The sequence below is a fragment of the Elgaria multicarinata genome, chromosome 5 (genome assembly GCF_023053635.1).
Source record: "Elgaria multicarinata webbii isolate HBS135686 ecotype San Diego chromosome 5, rElgMul1.1.pri, whole genome shotgun sequence".
NCBI classification, from domain to species: domain Eukaryota; kingdom Metazoa; phylum Chordata; class Lepidosauria; order Squamata; family Anguidae; genus Elgaria; species Elgaria multicarinata.
Genome location: NC_086175.1, coordinates 3,000,801 through 3,018,964, shown reverse-complemented (window position 1 = coordinate 3,018,964; position 18,164 = coordinate 3,000,801). Strand labels below are relative to the sequence as shown.

At 43.4% G+C, this 18,164-nt stretch overlaps 1 protein-coding gene across 2 annotated transcripts in view; it reads left to right on the top strand.

The window, feature by feature from the left end:
* Positions 1 to 18,164, top strand: part of NAT8L (N-acetyltransferase 8 like) — a 77,177-nt gene that overhangs the window by 41,443 nt on the left and 17,570 nt on the right. Inside the window, exon 2 of one of the 2 annotated variants that reach the window (XR_010025444.1) lies at positions 15,501 to 15,657. The exons of the other annotated variant lie outside the window; for it this stretch is intronic. The gene's annotated coding sequence lies outside the window, so the exon portion shown is untranslated. Of the gene's footprint in view, positions 1 to 15,500; positions 15,658 to 18,164 lie in introns of those variants that run through there. 2 annotated transcript variants of the gene reach the window in all.

Genomic DNA, 18,164 nt, shown 5'->3' with positions numbered 1-18,164 from the left:
TCAGTTTCTCCTCATAGGGCTTTGTTTCCTGACCCATCCTCTAAACACACTCCAGCTTATCTGCATCCTTCTTGAAGTGTGGTGCCCAGAACTGGATGCACTACTCAAGATGAGGCCTAACCAGTGCCAAATAGAGAGGAACCAGTACCTTGCACGATTTGAAAGCTGTCCTATTAATGCATCCCAAAATAGCATTTGCTTTTTTTGCAGCCATATCACACTGTTGGCTCATATTCAGCTTGTGATCTACAGCAATTCCAAGATCCTTCTTGCTTGTAGTATTGCTGAGCCAAATATCCCCCATTTGGTTTCTTTTTCCTAGGTGTAGAACCTGGCATTTATTCCTATTAAATATCATGCTGTTGTTTTCAGCCCAGCACTCCAGCCTATCAAGATCACTTTGAAGTTTGTTTCTGTTTTCCAGGGTATTAGCTATCTCACCCAATTTTGTGTTGTCTGCAACCCTGCACCTCATCATCCAAATCATTAATAAAAATGTTGATGAGCACTGGGCCCAGGACTGAGCCCTGCAGTACCCCACTCATTACCTCCCACAGTTTGAGAAGGTACCATTGATAAGGACTTTTTTCTTTCCCTTTCTAATCCTCTTCCAAGAACTGGAAGAATGGATGAGAAAACTATCTGGGCCCCAAAGTTCTTGAATTTCCTTCCCCGAGCTTCAAAGTTTTACATGATTTCTTTGTAGCTCCGCTTGGCAATATCATTTGTTCCCACGTGGATGAGAAGAAAAGGGTATGTGTCAATGGGCTTTATGAGCTTTGGCAAATCTTCAGAACCATCTCACCCCCAGCTGCAACATCTTTTTGGGACTGGGAGCTTAAGAGGCAGGCTCCTGCTACCTGGGATCATGTCCATCTGATCCAGCCAAGAGAGGAAGCCTACAAAGCAAGTGGCCAATCAGTGGCTGCTTTTGTCCTGCCTTAGGGGTTTGCCTAGTCTGCGGAACCTTCCAACTGCCTCCTAGCAGACTCAGGCTCCCAACACAGAACCATCTCACAACTTTTTGTTGTGACAAAAACTTTTTGGGACTAGGAGCTTAAGAGGCAGGCTCCTTTGGGGGTGGGTCCACCACCAAGGTGGCGACACCAAGTTGCAGGCCTGTCCCCTTGCTTGTTTTGTTTTCTCTCCCTACTGACTTATAATTTTGTTTTGTATTTTTAAACTTTTTTTTTTTTACATTTCTTTTCCTATGTTTTAAAATGTATGTTTTAAACTTTGTAATACCGCCTTGAGGCCCAGTATTGGGCAAAAGGTGGGATACTACTACTACTAATAACAACAACAACAACAACATGTGCTCCAGGGAGACAGCATACCTGGTGAGTCCATGGGTCTTCATGAAATACTTGGGTTTCAATCCCATACAGCAGGGAGTCTCCCCCAATGACTATGCTTTTTTTTCTTGGTCAACTAACATTATGACTTCTTCACTGTTGAATGGGATCCCCTGTAATTCTTCCTCTGCAGGCTGTCCTCCAGTCTCATCCTCCAGTAGCTGAAAGTGGTTACATAACTCTAATGGCTGATGGGGTGGAGGAATATATGGGAGATTTGGAAAAGAACACGCTAATAAATTTCCTATTAAATAAGCCCCTGAATTCAGAAAGCCTATTTACAATAGTAAAGCACAGAACAGCACACCAAGTTCTGGGATAAAATCTTTGGTTAAACCTTTATTTAGGCATACTGACAAGACACGTTACCAATGTGGACAGATGTAGTACCTCAGGTAGAATTGTCCTAGGGGTAAAAAATCAAATCCTCAGGCAGCTAATATAAAGCGAGTGCATATACATGAGGGACCACCAAAGGAAGATTGACCTGCTTTACAATGTTATATATAAAATGGCAGAATGTGGAATACATTGATAGAAAGTTGAAGGAAATGGTTACTGTGAATAAGAGAAAGTATCTAGCTTATAGGCTGAATGTGCCAGTGCTTGAAAACACCAGAAAGGAAATTATAGAGATGGTAGCACTGAGGGTTATCAAGGAATCAGTTAGCCCCTGGTCCTTGCCAATTGTTCTTGTGCCCAAGCCAGATGGGTGTACCAGATTTTGCATTGATTACAGAAAAATCAATAAAGTAACAACTTTAGATGCTTATCCAATGCAAAGGGTGGACACCCTTCTGGAAATACTTAGCTCAGCCAAAATAATGTCCACCATAGATTTATGTAAGGGATTTTGGCAAATGAATCTTGAAGAACAATCAAGACCAAACTCTGCATTCATTACCCCAGATGGGTTATATGAATTCACTGTTCTCCCTTTTGGACTGGTTAATTCTCCATCCTCTTAAGAGGGATGTCAGAGTCCGCCTCTTTGTTTCATGGATGATATTGCTATTTATAGTCAAAATGTAGCTGAACATCTAAATCATTTGGCAGAAGTATTGGAATTGCTAGGGAGAGGTGGATTAACTATCAAGGCTTCCAAGTGTCAATTTGGAAAGTCTGAAGTTGTTTATCTGGGACATAGAGTAAAGAATGAAAGCCTCACTTTGAATTATATAACATAAGAACTTAAACTGTCTTTTAAAATCTTTTACTTTATAAATAAAGTACATTCTTATTTTGTTCTATCAATCACGTCCGCTCAGTCTTATGCGTTACTTCAGTTTATTTATATTTATTATTTATTTATTTATTTAAGCATTTTTATGCCGCCATTCAGCCAAAAAAGGCTCTCATGGCGGCTTACAAAAGTATTTCTTGACAGTCCCTGCCCACAGGCTTACAATCTAAAAGACATGACACAAAAGGAAAGGGGATTGGGAGGGAGGAGGAGGAGGGGGAAAAGGAAAGCAAATTCAGGCACTACAATCTTAGTTGCAAAGTTCAGCAGTTGCAGTTGACAGCAGGAGGGAGGGGGCTCTCAGCTGGAGATGGACCCAGGCATGGTGGAGAGGTGCCTGGCTGCTGCTTCCTCCCTCACTGGTGGCCTCTGCAGAGACAGTTAGTAGCAGGAGGGAGGGGGCTCTCAGCTGGAGCTGGAGCCAGGCATGGTGGAGAGGTGCCCGGCTGCTGCTTCCTCCCTCACTGGTGGCCTCTGCAGAGACAGTTGGTAGCAGGAGGGAGGGGGCTCTCAGCTGGAGCTGGACCCAGGCATGGTGGAGAGGTGCCTGGCTGCTGCTTCCTCCCTCACTGGTGGCCTCTGCAGAGACAGTTTAATGATACACACTCACATTCACACACAAATAATAATTTAAAAGAAGGTTTACAGTTCCCTCATTCTTTTTGTGTATAAAGAAGAGAGTGGTGGCAGTGAAGGAGAGGTTTTAGTAGATGTCACTGAGCCTGGTGACGCCACAGCCACTTATACATTTTCCAAATGTCCCAGGACATGGTCTGAAAGGCAAGGGGAAAGGCAAGAGATTACTGCACCCTCCAAATCTCCCATTTCTGAAAACCTTTGCCTAGAACCAGAAAAGGCAGCACTGATGCTCAGTGGATAGTGAGTTCTCTGTAGGGCAAGTAAAAGAAAAGGGAAAGTAGTGGTTTGTTTTTAGTTAAGTCCACATATGTGGGAGCTGGTTGGGTTTACTAATAATGATGGGCAAAACGTCTTGCAGCATGTGCTCAGAGATATTCTTTTCATATGACTTCAAATATTACGAAGACAAATTCCAGTGTTGTGGGAAGATAATATAAGATGTGTAATAAGATGAGGTGTGTGTTTGTGCATATTTCATTAATTTCCATCTAACGTTTTATTTAAAGGTATTTCCCAAAATAATGGATTTCACAGGCAAGTTCATATAGGAGGAGGAGTTGATTGCATAATTTACTAAACCTTTAGTTCCTCAGACTCATAAGACAAATAAATATATATGTCCAAATAGATTGAAATGAGTAGCTGTGCTGATCCATTAAAATGAAATTCACAGGGATCCACAAGTAAAGTAAAATAATACCTTTATTAAAATTGCATTGTGAATATAATAATAAATAAAGGAGGATGTCTGTCTGTCTAGTTCCAAGACAGTGTGTAATCTAGACATGGGATGCATATTAAGAGGACCTCAGGGGTGTGCGCCTTGGTGTTATTTAGTTGCATTGGTGGGTGTTTTTTTTTACAGTGTGTTCATTAATTTTAATTATTTTAAACGTGAATTTGAAGCCTACAGGACCATTTTAAGTTCATTAGCAGACATCCCTAATGAACACATAGTTTTGCCGTCAACATAGTTGAAGCAAGGAGGGTAGTCCATATGAATTATATGTCTGCTCACTCCCCTCTTCTGTGGGGCAGCCCCCCATTAGGAGAAAGGAGTAAACAGACCTCTTCCTCAGCAGGTCCTAGGGGTGCACCATGGCAGGGGCTGTGCCTATGGGCGCCAGCAGGCATGGCTTCACTCAAGCAGGGTGGGCACCATGGATCGACTTCTGTCAGCTTTGTAACTTTGCTGGAAGGCTTCACAAACCATTTGGTGGCTCCTAATAAAGATGCTGTGCATAGATTTTTTTATTTTTTACTATCCTTCTGAACGTTATATGCACTGCAGTTACTTTAGTAAATGATTCAAGCTAATCATTGCCAGGAAGTTACCCAGCTCCAGGATTGCAATTTGCAATGCAAAATCAAATGAAAGGTGCAACTAAAGTTCAGTACAAAGGAACTGTCAACTCGCTTTTACATAACTGGTTGCACTAATATCTGGCTGCTAGCAAAAGGGTGTCTTCTTGTTGTTGTTGTCATGTCTGTTGAATGAGAAACAGGCTGGTTGGCCAAGTCATTCCCCCCCACCCATATCCTCCAACTGCTTCCTAACCTGAACATGATTCACCTGCCTCTGCAAGTTGCAGAAGTCACAGGACACTCTGGTTAATTTGTGGCCACATGGTCTATGTGCCAGAGGTGGGGCAAACATTGCCCTCCAGATGTTGTTGGACTGCAATTCTCATCAGCCTAGCCCACATTGCTATACGATGGGTGTTGCAGTCCAGCCCCATCTGGAGGGCCGCATGACATTCCCTATTCCTGCTCTCTGCTCAGATCCCCTGTAGCATTTGTCTCTTCCTCATTCAACTGTGGCTTCCCAAGTGGTGGCTTGGGGGGCTTGGCCAGCCACATGGGCATGGAGAAGGAGGCTTCTATACCTCCCTTTAGCTTCAATATGCTGAGAGGCTGTCATGTAAGCAGCTCCAGGTACAATAAATGTGGGTTTATGATTTTCTGAAGATGTCACATTGGTAGGTGACTGTGATGACTCTCAAACCCTGGTGAGAGGTACACCTTTGTGTGCTAAGTACAGCAAATCAGAATATTAGAATTGGTAGCAGTGGTCCGTTTCTCTACACTGCCTGGCCTTGGTTGCAGCCAGTCACACTGGTCCCTGCCAGCGTTATAATCTTTGGACTCAATCAAGCAGGCAAAATGGACACATTCAGTCACTTCTACTAACTGGTATGGTTCTCTGCCTCCCTATCTGCTGTAAACGTATTTCCAATCTGTTTTCATAGAGGACTAATCAGAATATTACAATCAGTAGCAGTGGTACAGCAAATCAGAAAAGATGACTTTTAGTCATCTTTTTCCTTTTAATGCTCCCTCCACCCCCAGCTTTCTGGAGAAAACGTTTCAAACATGGATGCCATTGGGCAAAGGTCTGTGGGGTTTTGTTGGCACAGGAGGAAACCTCTTGCACAATTCTATTTCGGCTATCGGAATGTCAGCCTAGCAAGGCCAAAGGGGCTGCTCAGAAAGAAGCGCTTGAATTCCCTACTCCAGAGGTCTTAGGATTCAGAACTGCTGCTATCATGAGGAGAAGCAGTTGTGTGCAAAGTTTCACCATTGCAAACAGCTGGTGCTAAAATCAGTGCATGGGGCACATACTGTTGCCCCTCCCACATCTGCCTCTGCTTTATAAGCACAAACAGAAGCTACCATGTTAAGAGCTAGTCATGGAAATGGACCTTTAAGCCTTGCTGTGGGAGAAGAAACCTAGGCCTTAGCTAGACCTAAGGTTTATCCCGAGATCATCCCAGGGTCATCCCTGTTCATGTAAATGACACACACGGGATCCTGGTAGCAGGCAGGGACGACCCCGGGACGATCCCGGGATAAACCTTAGATCTAGCTAAGCCTCCAGTCTACTATCTTATGGGTGCAGCGGAAAGTGTACTTACATACTAGAGAACCTGTCAGGTAATGTTTGTTTCAGCCAAAGAAGACACTGAATGTTTTTGCAATTTTTAGCTATACTAGCAGTATTGGGTACAATACAAGAGTTGGAAGTCTTATGCCATAACGTTTCTGAGCAACTGGAAAGGGTGTACTCAGGACCTATCCATTTGATCCAGGGGGCCATTCCTGTATCCTCCAGTGGAGATAGCAAGTCAATTTCAGTTCCATACTTGGGCCGGAATGGACGCTGAACTATTATTTATTTGTTGGTTTTGTTTCCAATATTTACCTCCCAGCTTTCTGTAAAACAATCAAGGCTACTAACAAACCATATTTATAAATGTTATTGAATATATATATATATATATTGGTATGGTTTTGTTATAAAACTACAACAAAACCATAATAATAAAATTAAAAGCACAACAAAGAGCACAAATGGCTAAATTAAATTTGTATGTATTTCTTTACATTTTTATTCCAAAAGTAGTAAAATCATATTTGCTTATATTTTTATCCCAGATGGTTCACATCAATAAACAAAACGAGTCATGGCCCTGTCCTTAGGGTTACAAACTAATCAGACTAGATACACAAGGGGAAGCGAATGGAAAGAAAAGATAGAGGAGGAAGATCAGTTTGACAATGCCAGAAAAAAGTGCAGAATTACAAGCAGGTACTCATACCCCATTGGGCAAGCTGAGCTTCCCTTGCTGGTGGTCTTGCTTGGATAGTGGTGCTGCAATGGACATGGAAGCCCTTGGTTGCCTGACCAACGTATGCAGCCAAAGTGTGTTTCCCTTTAGCTCTGCAGGTCCAGAGCAACTGACAGTTGGAGCCAAGTGGAATGCGCCAGACCCTTTGCAGACTAAGGGCTCCTCCACATGAGGCATTCTGCATTAACTCATCACTTTACCCAGGCTTCTGATCCGTTACACAAGTTTTTGTTCTGGGGTTTTTCTTTCTCTGCCTTTCTGTACGTTGCATTAGACATCCGCTGGGTGGTGCTATGATATGGCAGAATTGCACAAATACATGAGGGTTTCATGTTGCCGTTCATAGAAATATGAAAATGCTATAGTGGTTGCAAAGCATAGTGGCCCTGGAGGAATCATGACATTGTGTAAAACACGTGAAAGCTATCATGAGTGAAGAATCACGCGCACACAGCAAATGCTTCGTTTAGAAAGGTTTTGACCCTTTATGCTCATAGGGCAGAACTGGAAATTACTCAAACATTTGTGGGTTTTAGGCACTTGAGTCTAACCCTCTGCTCAATGCAGGAATCCACCTTAAAGCATACCTGACAGATGGCTGCCCTACTCTTTGAAGTGCTGGGGTCCTTTTTGTTTTCAGAAAGGCTTCCACCTGTTCACTGGATAGCTGAGGATATTTAGAGCTTCATCCCATGTACCTGCTTCCCTTGGATTATCCCTGTAGTGCTAAGCTTTCGCCATTGTTGTTTTCGCTACCGGGAGGCAGCGATCCTTTGCATACCAGGAAGTGAGTTTAAGGGGGGAAATGTAAAAAAATTCATAAAAAAAATCCATGGATGACCCAATCCAATTGAAATCAACAACAACAACAGTTTATTGTGGTCAATAGACCATTCCAGCAAATAAAATTTTTACATACAAGCAAACTGAACATACCATTAATTATTAAAAATCAGGCGATCATAGAAGATCTAAAAGAAATGGCCAAGTTCAAAAACTTGGCCACTTGCTCAGTGATTGATTTGTCTATATTACAAAGTAAAGGAGACGTTAAGAATTCAGTTGGGTGACCAGGATAAGATTGTAAAATAGGGTTTAGAAGATCGTTTCTAGCCCCAAGATAAAATCTACAAAACAGTAAAACATGGGATACAGTTTCCACTTCACTATTGTTGCAGGGGCAGCATCTGTTGAGCACTGGAATTTTATTAAATCTGCCCTCCAGAAGTTTGGAGGGAAGGACATTAAGTTTGGCTAATGAAAATGCTCTCCTGTATTTAGGAATAGTCAACTAGCATAGATAAGGCATCCCATCTTTACAAAAGGAGGCAGGTAGTCCTAGGGACAGGGGGGAACATGGGCCCCGTGCAGCACTCTGAAGGACTTGCATATCTATATCAAGCAGCCTCTGTTTCACTACTGATTTGGCACTAGCTAAATCCCTTGATAGTAGCATTTGGGGGGATAGGCCTACTGACTTGATTTTACTAGTCATGGCCTTTGACCAAGGGGATTCAAAGTGGTCTAACAGAATCTTAGATACTAGAGAATTAGATGGAGGTGCCAACTTACAGCAAAGCCAAAAACGGATAACATGGATCCAGGCCATACAATTAACAGAATTCAGACCAACTTCTAGTTTAAGAGCAGCTCCAGAGACACACTTGGGAACACCAAATAACATCCTAAGAAAAGAAGACTGAATACCCTCAAGGGAGGATTTAGAGCACGGGAACCAAATTGGTGCCCCATATAAAATATGAGGGATGATTTTGGCTTTGAAAACCTGGACAGCTGCCGGAATGAATTTCCCGCTGTGGCGTTACACCCCACAAGTCAATTCCAAATGTATGTCTGCAGTTTGTAAGTCTGTGGTTTTTAGAATGTTGGCCTGAATGGGCGGAGTTAGAATGTCTTGGGAGGGGGGAGGAGTGATATATAAGGGAATGACTGAGGGGATTGAGAGATCTTTTCAGAAAAACTTTTCAGGGAGACTTGTTAGGTACTCTTAGAGTCTGTAGTGCTCTCTGTATTTATGGTACTTACGTTCAGGGAAATTTGAGAGCCAGTGTAGTGAGTGGTGTCTTTAGAGTGTGGTGTGCACGTAGTGGAAGTATATTAATCAATACTGATAATAAAGAAAGTTCAAGAGTGATTGTGTGAGAAAAAGGAAAGCGCGAATGTGAGAGTGACAGGATTGTATGGAAGGTTTCAAAAAGGTTTTTAAATGTTGTTATTTGAAACAAAGCTTATGAACTTATAAAAATAAATTTTGATTGTTTTAAAACTACCACAAAAATCCCACGTGTCTGTTTGGCGTTTATCATCTTAAGTTTACACATTCAGCACCCACTCTGACAATCATTCACCTAAGCAGATATAACTCACAGCGCATTATTATATATATTAAAATCCATTCTCCATATTAACCCCTTTCTCCACATAGTTTGGAGGAAGGTGGTTTTTATCCCTTGCCTCAGGCGTATCAAGCGGTGGTGCTTGGCTTGAGCAGGGAGTAGCCTCGGCAGGGTCTGGTGTTCAGAGCATGTGTCGCCCCATAAGAAGTGGTGGCAGACGTGAGGTCTGGTGTTCAGAGCCTGTGTCGTGGCACCCGCCCTTTGTAAAAAAGAAGCGAGTAATTGCACCCAGGTGTTGTTCAGCTTTAGTCTTAGAGAGTTTTCCCTGTTCTCTCCAAGAGATGGTTTCATGGAACCATATACCCAAGTATTTAGAGGAGCCCACTTGCTCAATCGTGGAGTTCTCCATGGCCCAGGAAAATCTAACCTTGCGTTTGGAAAACACCAATACCTTAGATTTAGTATAATTAATAGAAAGCAAGTTTTCTGAACAGTAGTTTGCAAAGCCGCACAGCAATCTCTTGAGGCCCACCCTGGTCTGAGAGATCAGAACTGCATCGGCTGCATACAAAAGCAGAGAAACTTTAGTGTTCTGTATCTTAGGTGGGTGGGATGGTAAGGGCTCCAATGCGTGGGGGAGGTCTGACAAATACAAATTAAATAATAGAGGTGCTAGCACACAGCCTTGTCTAACCCCACATGATGCAGCAATCTCTTTTGTGTAGTGACCTGATGGGCTGCACTGAACCTGAGCAGTGGTGTTATGGTAAAGAGATTGAATCAAAAACAGGAGTCTCTTATCCATAGAAAGCTGTTCCAATTTGTTCCACAGACGCGAACGTGATATAGAATCAAAAGCTGATTTTAAATCAATAAAGGCTGCAAAAAGTATGCCACCTTTAGGGGCAGAATATCTGTGGGCCAGGTGAGTTAAGACCAAACAGTGGTCAAGGGTTGAAATCTGGTATATTTAAAGCTCTCCCTAATATCTATTACTGTGCCAATTTTGGTGTCTTTATCTTTAAAGCTTACACAGATGTAAGCATTTGTTTAAAATCCTGCTCCTGCGCCCCAGTGGCGGCTCGGAAGATACACTCAAAAAGTAGTGGCTAAATATGGCAAATCTTTTGGCTTTATAGCACAATTAAAGCAGGATGCATGGAAGTACTTCACAATCAAAGCAGATTATAAGGTGGAAAATTTCGAAGTCCTTTGCACGCAATTCACAGTGATTGCACAGTATAACGCTAGTGTGATAAAGCTCTAAGGAAGCAGCCTTTCTTTTTTTGCTCATACATGTGTATGTACTTGCACTATCACTTTCCCTTTTAACAACAAGAGCAGCTTATATGAAATAGAGTATAATATAGTTAAAAACAACTCATAGCAATTCCAAAATACAGTTTTAAAAACAATACAATCTAAAGTAACAGTTGAATAAAAAAGCAGTTTAAAACAACAATATAAATTACACATTAAAAATCTGTCAAAATAAATATGTTCTTGGTTTCTGTCTTTAAAATACTACTATGGGAGCCTGACCTATTTATTTATTTATTGCGTTTCTATACCACCCAATAGCCAAAGCTTTCTAGGTGGTTCACAAAAATTAAAAAAACCATAAGTACAATTTAAACCTGTTTTATACTGTTTATACTGTTTTAACTCTGTATTTTAACCTTATATCAATTGTGCTGCGTGGTTTTATCCTGGTTGTGCTTTTTATATTGTATTTTGTATTTGTATTTTTAACTTGTTGGTTGTTTTATGATGGTTTTAATTTTTGTGAACCGCCCAGAGAGCTTCGGCTATTGGGCGGTATAAAAATGTAATAAATAAATAAATAAATAAAATAAATAAATAAACCACAATATAAAAACACAATACAAAAGTGCAACCAGAATAAAACCCACTGAGAGGGTATTTCAGAGCCATGGCACCACCAGTGTCTCTTGGGCTCACTTGCCTAACAGCCCAAGGTGATGGCACAGAGAACTGGCCTCCAAGACAGATATTAAAACCCTGACAGGTCTATATGGAAATATATGATCCTGGAGGCATCCAGGTCCAAGACTGCTGAGGGCTTTAAGGGTGTGCAGTGCAATATGTCTACTCAGTACGCATCTACTCAGTTGTAAGCTGCATTGAGTTCAGTATGACTTACTCTCAGGTAAGCATGTATGAGATTGCAGCCTTAGACTATCACTTTAAATTGACCCTGCGATCAAAGACTTAATGAGGTTGAACTCTAAATAAGATTGGAGTCATATACCCCAAACTTCTGGTAGTCACACTTTGATCCAGTTGATGTTTCCAAGCTGTTTTTAAATGAAGCTTCATGTAGAAAGCATTGCAGTAGTGGTTCAATCTGTAAGTAATGGAAGTGTGGGGAAATGATGCCAAACCCGATAGGCACTCCTGGCAACTGTTACCACCTGAGAATCCAAAGAAAGTGCTGGGTGCGGGAGTACCTGGTCACTCTGATATAGCTATACAAAAGAGGGCAGGGCTCCTGCAGTTGTGATGAAGAGGGAATTTCACCAGGTGCTGCATGCATACAAATGACACCTGCTGAAATTTCCTTTTCTCTGCAACTCTTGAAGATACAGGAGCCCTGTCTTCCTTTCTGGATGGTCACCCTAGCTAAGCTGCATGTCCACTTCTTGTGGGAGGGTGCAACCCTTGTACATCATCTCCCAATATCCAAATCTGGTCCTCTGGGAAGCCCAATCAGGTCCTCCAGGGTTCTGCTGTAGGTCATGCCCCCTTCCCCTAACCCCACCCCTTTTCCCCACAACCATGGTCTGGTGGTTTCCCAGCTTTTGTGCAGGTTTTTTATGCATTGTAAAAAGTTGGAATGCTCTCATAAAACTTAGTTACTGGCAGTAAGAGCTTTAAGCAACAATATGCTGGCATTTGCGGGCTGGGGTGGTGGTTTGGGCCCTTTCCATTTTGTCTTTGGTCCCACTTACCATTGGAAGTCCCCTAAGAGTGTCTCTGAAATGGAATCTAGCCCTTAGGCTGGAAATGGTTCTGCACCCCTGTTGTATGGTTTCTAGCTCGCCTCCATCCACTCCTGAACCAATGCTAGGTGCTAATTTACCATTTCCACTGCCTAGCTGGGATTGGACGATGGAAACAAGAAGTAGAACCATGAGCATATTGATGACTCATCAGCCCAAATCTCTGAATGACTTCTCCCAATAGTTTCATTTAGATGTTAAAAAGCATGGGGAGACAAGATGCCACCTTCTTGTCAAAGCCACAGGGTGAAACAGCAGCCTTCCAGCACCATCTTCTGGGACCAGTTGTCCAGGAATGAATGAAGCCACTGCAGAAGAATGTCTCATAAACTCCCTGCCACATGACCAGAAAGATGCCATGGTCAAGAAGCCTGGGAGAATCAACAGGATAGCACTCTGACCCTGTTCAGAAGACATGCTAAACCACGGTGGTTAAGCATTTTGAGCTAAACTTTATGGCTTAGCACATCATGTGAACCATGACTTAGCATGTCATGTGAACCATTCACTAACCATTTGCTGCAAAAGGGTTAGCAGCCTAACCATGGCTTAGGGCCTTGCTAGACCAGGCCTTAGCGCGCCTTCCAACCCGGTTTCCCTGCTGTGCGTCCAGATGACGCACAGGGGAATCCGGAGGCAGGCCGCAGTGAGGCCTGGTCTAGTGCGCCATAAGCGAATGCGCTTATGGCGTGCTTTTTCCCCAGCTCCGGCCTCAGGCCGGGGCTGGGGGAAGTGTGGAGACTTCCGCAGCTTTTCGCGGCTCCTCGCTTATTCGGCAAAAAGCCGCAGACCTGGCACAGCGCTCGTGGAGCACTGTGCCCATCGGCGGGGGGGAAAGAGAGGGAAGGGTGAAGGACGGGAGGGTGGGTGGCACGGGGGGAGGGTGGGTGCGATCGCGCTGCTCGCCGCCCGAGCAAGCAGCCGAGCGGCGCTTGCCCAGGCAAGCGCCGCTCAGCTGATTGCTCGGGCGGCGGCAGCGCGATCGCACCCGCCCTCCCCCCGTGCCACCCACCCTCCCATCCTTCGCCCCCCCCCCTTTTTTAAAAAAAAGTAAAAAAGCCACTTGCCTTCCTGGAGTCTTCGGGCCACCCGCGGCCCCTTTAAACAAACAAACAAAAAAATGGCAGACGCCGCAGGGCTTGCGTCCTCCCTGCGGCTCCGCCGTCTGGAAGCATGGGGGAGGCGCGCTAACGTTAGCGCGCCTTGGCCCCGCCTCCCTGCTGGCGTAAGCCGGCAGGTCTAGCAAAGCCCTTAGTGTGTTTTCTGAACAGGCCCATGGTGTCTGTTTCTCAGCATAGGTAGTTCTGGTTTTAAAATCAGGCCAGAAGCAAGATGGAATAGATCCAGGTAAACCAAATAGTATGATTAAATGGCGCCTGGTTGTAAAGTTCCTTGTTCCCTCTTTCAGAACTCTCTTCTGCTAATAAAGGATTGAAAAGATCATGGTCAAACTGAAGCCCATGTGTGCAGCTCCCCAATCCACATGCATTGCTTCAAAAGTGTCTCTGGTGTTAACTGTGGGTTGCACGTATACCATAAGTAAATATATGATTAGATAAGATAAACAACCTTCATTTCCCCAGGTAAAATAGGTTGGATTTTTTAAACGTAAGGATTAGTGACAATGATCTCTAGCCATTCTATATACTAATAGTGAAGCTATTCCCCTAATGTGGGGTCTTGTAGCCAAAATTGCACCATCCATGCACAAGAGGGAATCATCAGCAGGCTTGGGGAAACTGCAGCATTTGCAGAAGTGCAAAAACATTTGCTAAATGGGAATGGAACCCAAAACAGCCCAATGAGAGCTGAGCATGCTCAGTTCGTGCAGAATGCTGAATGACTGAGTATGCTGAACAGGACTCAGGTGCACTCCACACTGCAAGATTTTATTTTAGATCCCACATATTATTTTTTAATGTATGTCCTGAAGAAATGGCACTCAAGGCAGCTAACAACAATAAAAGACAATATTTAAAATATAAACATAATTTAAACACATTTGTAAGCACTTATAATTGTGTTTAATGATTAAATTAACATTTGGAGATGTCTGGACATTCTAGGCTGTCACAGGTATACCTCAAATTATTTGACAATCAGACTCATCGGTATGAGAACTCTAGAGCAGAAATATTATGTCTTTAAATGATCTGTTCTGTGGGGCTCATCACCTACTTTCTCTGAGCTAGGGGATAAACATGGAATAACACTCAAGATCGGGGGAAATTCTTAGGGAAGGAAACACTGGAGTTGGAGAACACTGGATGAGAGGAACAAACCCTTAAATGCAGTTTGCTAAACAAGACAGCTGTACTTCAGTATGCAGGTGATCATCCACCCACATTTAGACACAGGTAACATAAGGAGAGCCCCGGTGCTGGATCAGACCATGGGTCCATCTAGCTCAGCATTCTGTTCACACCGTGGCGAATTGGCTGTTGACTCGGAACGTAAAAGCACAACATGATTTCCAGCTGCCAAAGTCCCCAACAGAGTAGTGAAATAAAAGAAAGGAAAGAATGTAGCTGCATTTCTGAATATGATAGCCATTCAAATTTGATTGCATGTAAATTACTATGCAATTAAATATTTTGCCTGGGTTACTAAGGCACATCTGGACTACCAGGATTCTAACCTTTCATTAGCTCCCTATTAGCAGACACAGTGTGGCTTGATTTGGGATATGTACACACAACATTTAACATAATGGCATTTGGATCAATTTCAGGCTGTATCATAAGGCAGTGTGAAGGCTTCGGCATGCAAAAAACCAGTTGCAAAGAAGGCCTCTGTCCATCCTGGCTAGAGTTGCATGAAACCACTCAGTTCTATTCATACATACATTTTTATTATGTGGTCACAGACCCAATAGAAACAATACCCACAATCATTAATTTAAAACCATAAAATCACCGTCATTTGTTCATTATACGAACAGGCTAAAAGAGTTATTTAAAACATACACATATTTAAAATAAATAGGCATGGTTAGAACACCTGGTACAAAAGATAAGCAACAGCAGCATGGGATAGAAGTTACAATTACGATGAAGTCGATTTGCGAGACCTTTGTATCTTCTTGCAAAGCTCAATTAGGATTCCATATTTTGGAATCCTAATTGTTCCATTGTTGGGCCTGAATGGTATTTCACACATAAGTAACATGTTTCAATGGTGTACGAGTTGTTTCCAGGACATTGTACATTAATTGCATCAGACTGGTTGCGTAGAGAGGCTTTTTTTGTTTGCAGAAGGAAAAAGTAACAGCAGCAACAGCTCTGGAGGTGCCTCTCCACATGCACACACCATGGACCTTTCACTAACCACGATATGAACCCTACAGCCATGTGGGGTGACCGGGATGGTGGGCAAGTATGAAGCATTCTGCTCCATACTACAGGCATCCACTCGTTCTCCTTTGGTAAGTATACTGGTTATCGTACAGCTGGCATGTTAATGGGGTAGCTTGAAAGTCAATAACTGTGTTGCAAGGCTCTGCTGAATTGACAGATGTAAGGGCAGCGTACGTGGGTGTGGTTTTCAAGGTTTCAGGGTAGGTGTATTTGAGGGAGGACGATTGGAGATGGTGGGAGACGCATCCGGAGGAGGAGAAGCGCTTTTATGCACCAGATGGAATCCTGAATAAGAGGGACCAGTGGATGTTGAGGTTTGGTGTATGCTTTTGAAGTTGGTTGGATGATTTTTTTTCCTTTGTCTTTTCAGGTGGAGAAAAAGAGTAACAACTGGCCCTCCAGATGCTTGAGGCTAGGGCCAAGGTAGGTGCGTGAGGATGAAAAGTGGTGGATGGGAGGGAGGGATGTCATGCAATGTGCGATGTGCTGGTATGTGGGGTCCATTTGGATTATCAGCAGTACGGTTTGAGGAATGTAAAGCCAGGGGCAACATCAGTGCCTAGTCCTGCTTTCTTCCGTTTTTGTGCTTATGATTCCCCTCTTCTTTTCACGCTTGTACTGTTTTGAGAGATCTGGATGACCAGGTCATGAACACAGAAGAGTTAGTGCGGATAACCTCTTCCTAACCACTGGCAGCATCCAACAGGTGAACACAGCCCACAAAGTATATTCAGGTCAAGTGGATTGATTCCAAACCGCCTCTGCAGTGTTGCTGTAGCAGGCAGAAGGGCAGCAGAACCAGCAGCCCTGCTAGTACCCAAAGGGTTGCTCCAAGCTCACAGAAGCAATGCAAATTCTGCTTCACTGACAAGGAATATCCTTCTGCTCTGCTTCTGTAGCTGCAACCACAGTCTCAGACACAAAAAGTTACAAATAGCAAAGTTTACTACTGTTGAATAATGCAACATTCAGTGCAATATTGACTCAAACCAGCTCAGTGGTGACTGGAAGAGCTCTGAAAATAATTTCCTACAATGCGAGCCAAATAGTTGAAAGAGGAATCAAAAGCATTTGGGCAGGGAATGCTGACAGGCGTGCATTTTGATGTGGCAAATTCAGTAACCATGTGGGTTTGTTTTGTTCATTCCCACAGAACCAACAGCTTTGAGGGAGGAGACAAGGCAACACTGTGAGCTCCTGCTGGACCAAGCAGGCCTGCAGATCTTGACCTGCTTCCAGGAAATCTCCAGGACACCTTAGAGAAGACATGGCTTGTTCTCCCAAGGAATTAGCTTTTCAATACAAAAGCAACACACAGTTGTACAGTACACATTTCAGATGCTTGTTCAAATTACTTTCTACGTTAATTCTACATTACTTTCTAAATTTATACGTTTCCCAAACTTTTTCTGATTTGCTTCTCTTTTGGTATTAAAAACAAATAAATGATATTTGCTTTTTTTCCCTAACAGATGACGTGTGCGTTTTTCCCCCCTTACCACTTCTGTCTCTCCAGTCTCCAGAAGTAGTGCAGTAACTCTCTTCCCACCACTGTCCCTGCATTGCAATTGATGGGATGGCAACCACACTTGCAACAGATGCTTTGGAAACTTAGTCTTTGTGTATTCCAGAATGGGAAGATGCACACTTGTGCCCCTTATGCTCACAATCTGTATGATATCCTTTGCCACGTAATCCTGTACTCTTGACTCCTCTTGACTCAGTTCTGCTGCTGTTCACAACTGTCCCCCCTTTTTTGAAGGCTTCATTCTTCAGCCAATTCACCATAGTGTCAGAGTCCATCTCTGCATCCAGGAAATGGCAAGGGGAAATTTATGCTTCTGCATGCAGTGTGGAACATCTTCTGATTTAAAAAGCTCCCCAAGGCTTAAAGCAGCTGCAGGGAGACCCACATTGTATAGGAACAGTATTGCTGGGGAAGAACATTTACTACTACTACTTTCCTAATTGAACCTCTTGACTCCCCTGCAAGGTGCTATTAGCCTAGCTATGGGGAAAGATAGGTGGTACCTCTGTTGCGCCTGTCTCTCCCCCTCAACTGGAGCTAATAGCAGCTGGAGGAGTTCAGTTTAGAAAATGGCGTAGGAAAAGGGTTCAACACCTCACATGATTCATGCCAGGGCTGGGTGTGCATCTCTGCTGCAGTGGATTTTATGGGTGGCTGCCACAGCTGATCCAGACTATAGCAATGACATGGCTAACACGACTCACTTGTCTGAGCACATTATGTCTGTGCTTAAAGGTTGGCACTAACTCATTGGTTTGTTTCGAGGTGCAATTCAAAGTGCACCTTATATTGGCCTATAAAGCCCTAAGCAGTCTGGACTAGGATTTATGAAGGACCTCCTTCTCCAATATCTCCAATATGTCGGTGCTTGCTTGCTGAGGTCTTCCGCAGAGAAAGCTCTGTGTGGTGGTGACCAGGGGTGCGGCCTTTTCCATAGTGGTGCCCAGCTTGTGGAAATCCTCCCAGGGAGAGTCTGCATGGCACCTTCCCCTCTTTTGTGTTGGAAGCAACTTAAAATTGAATTGTTTGCGAGG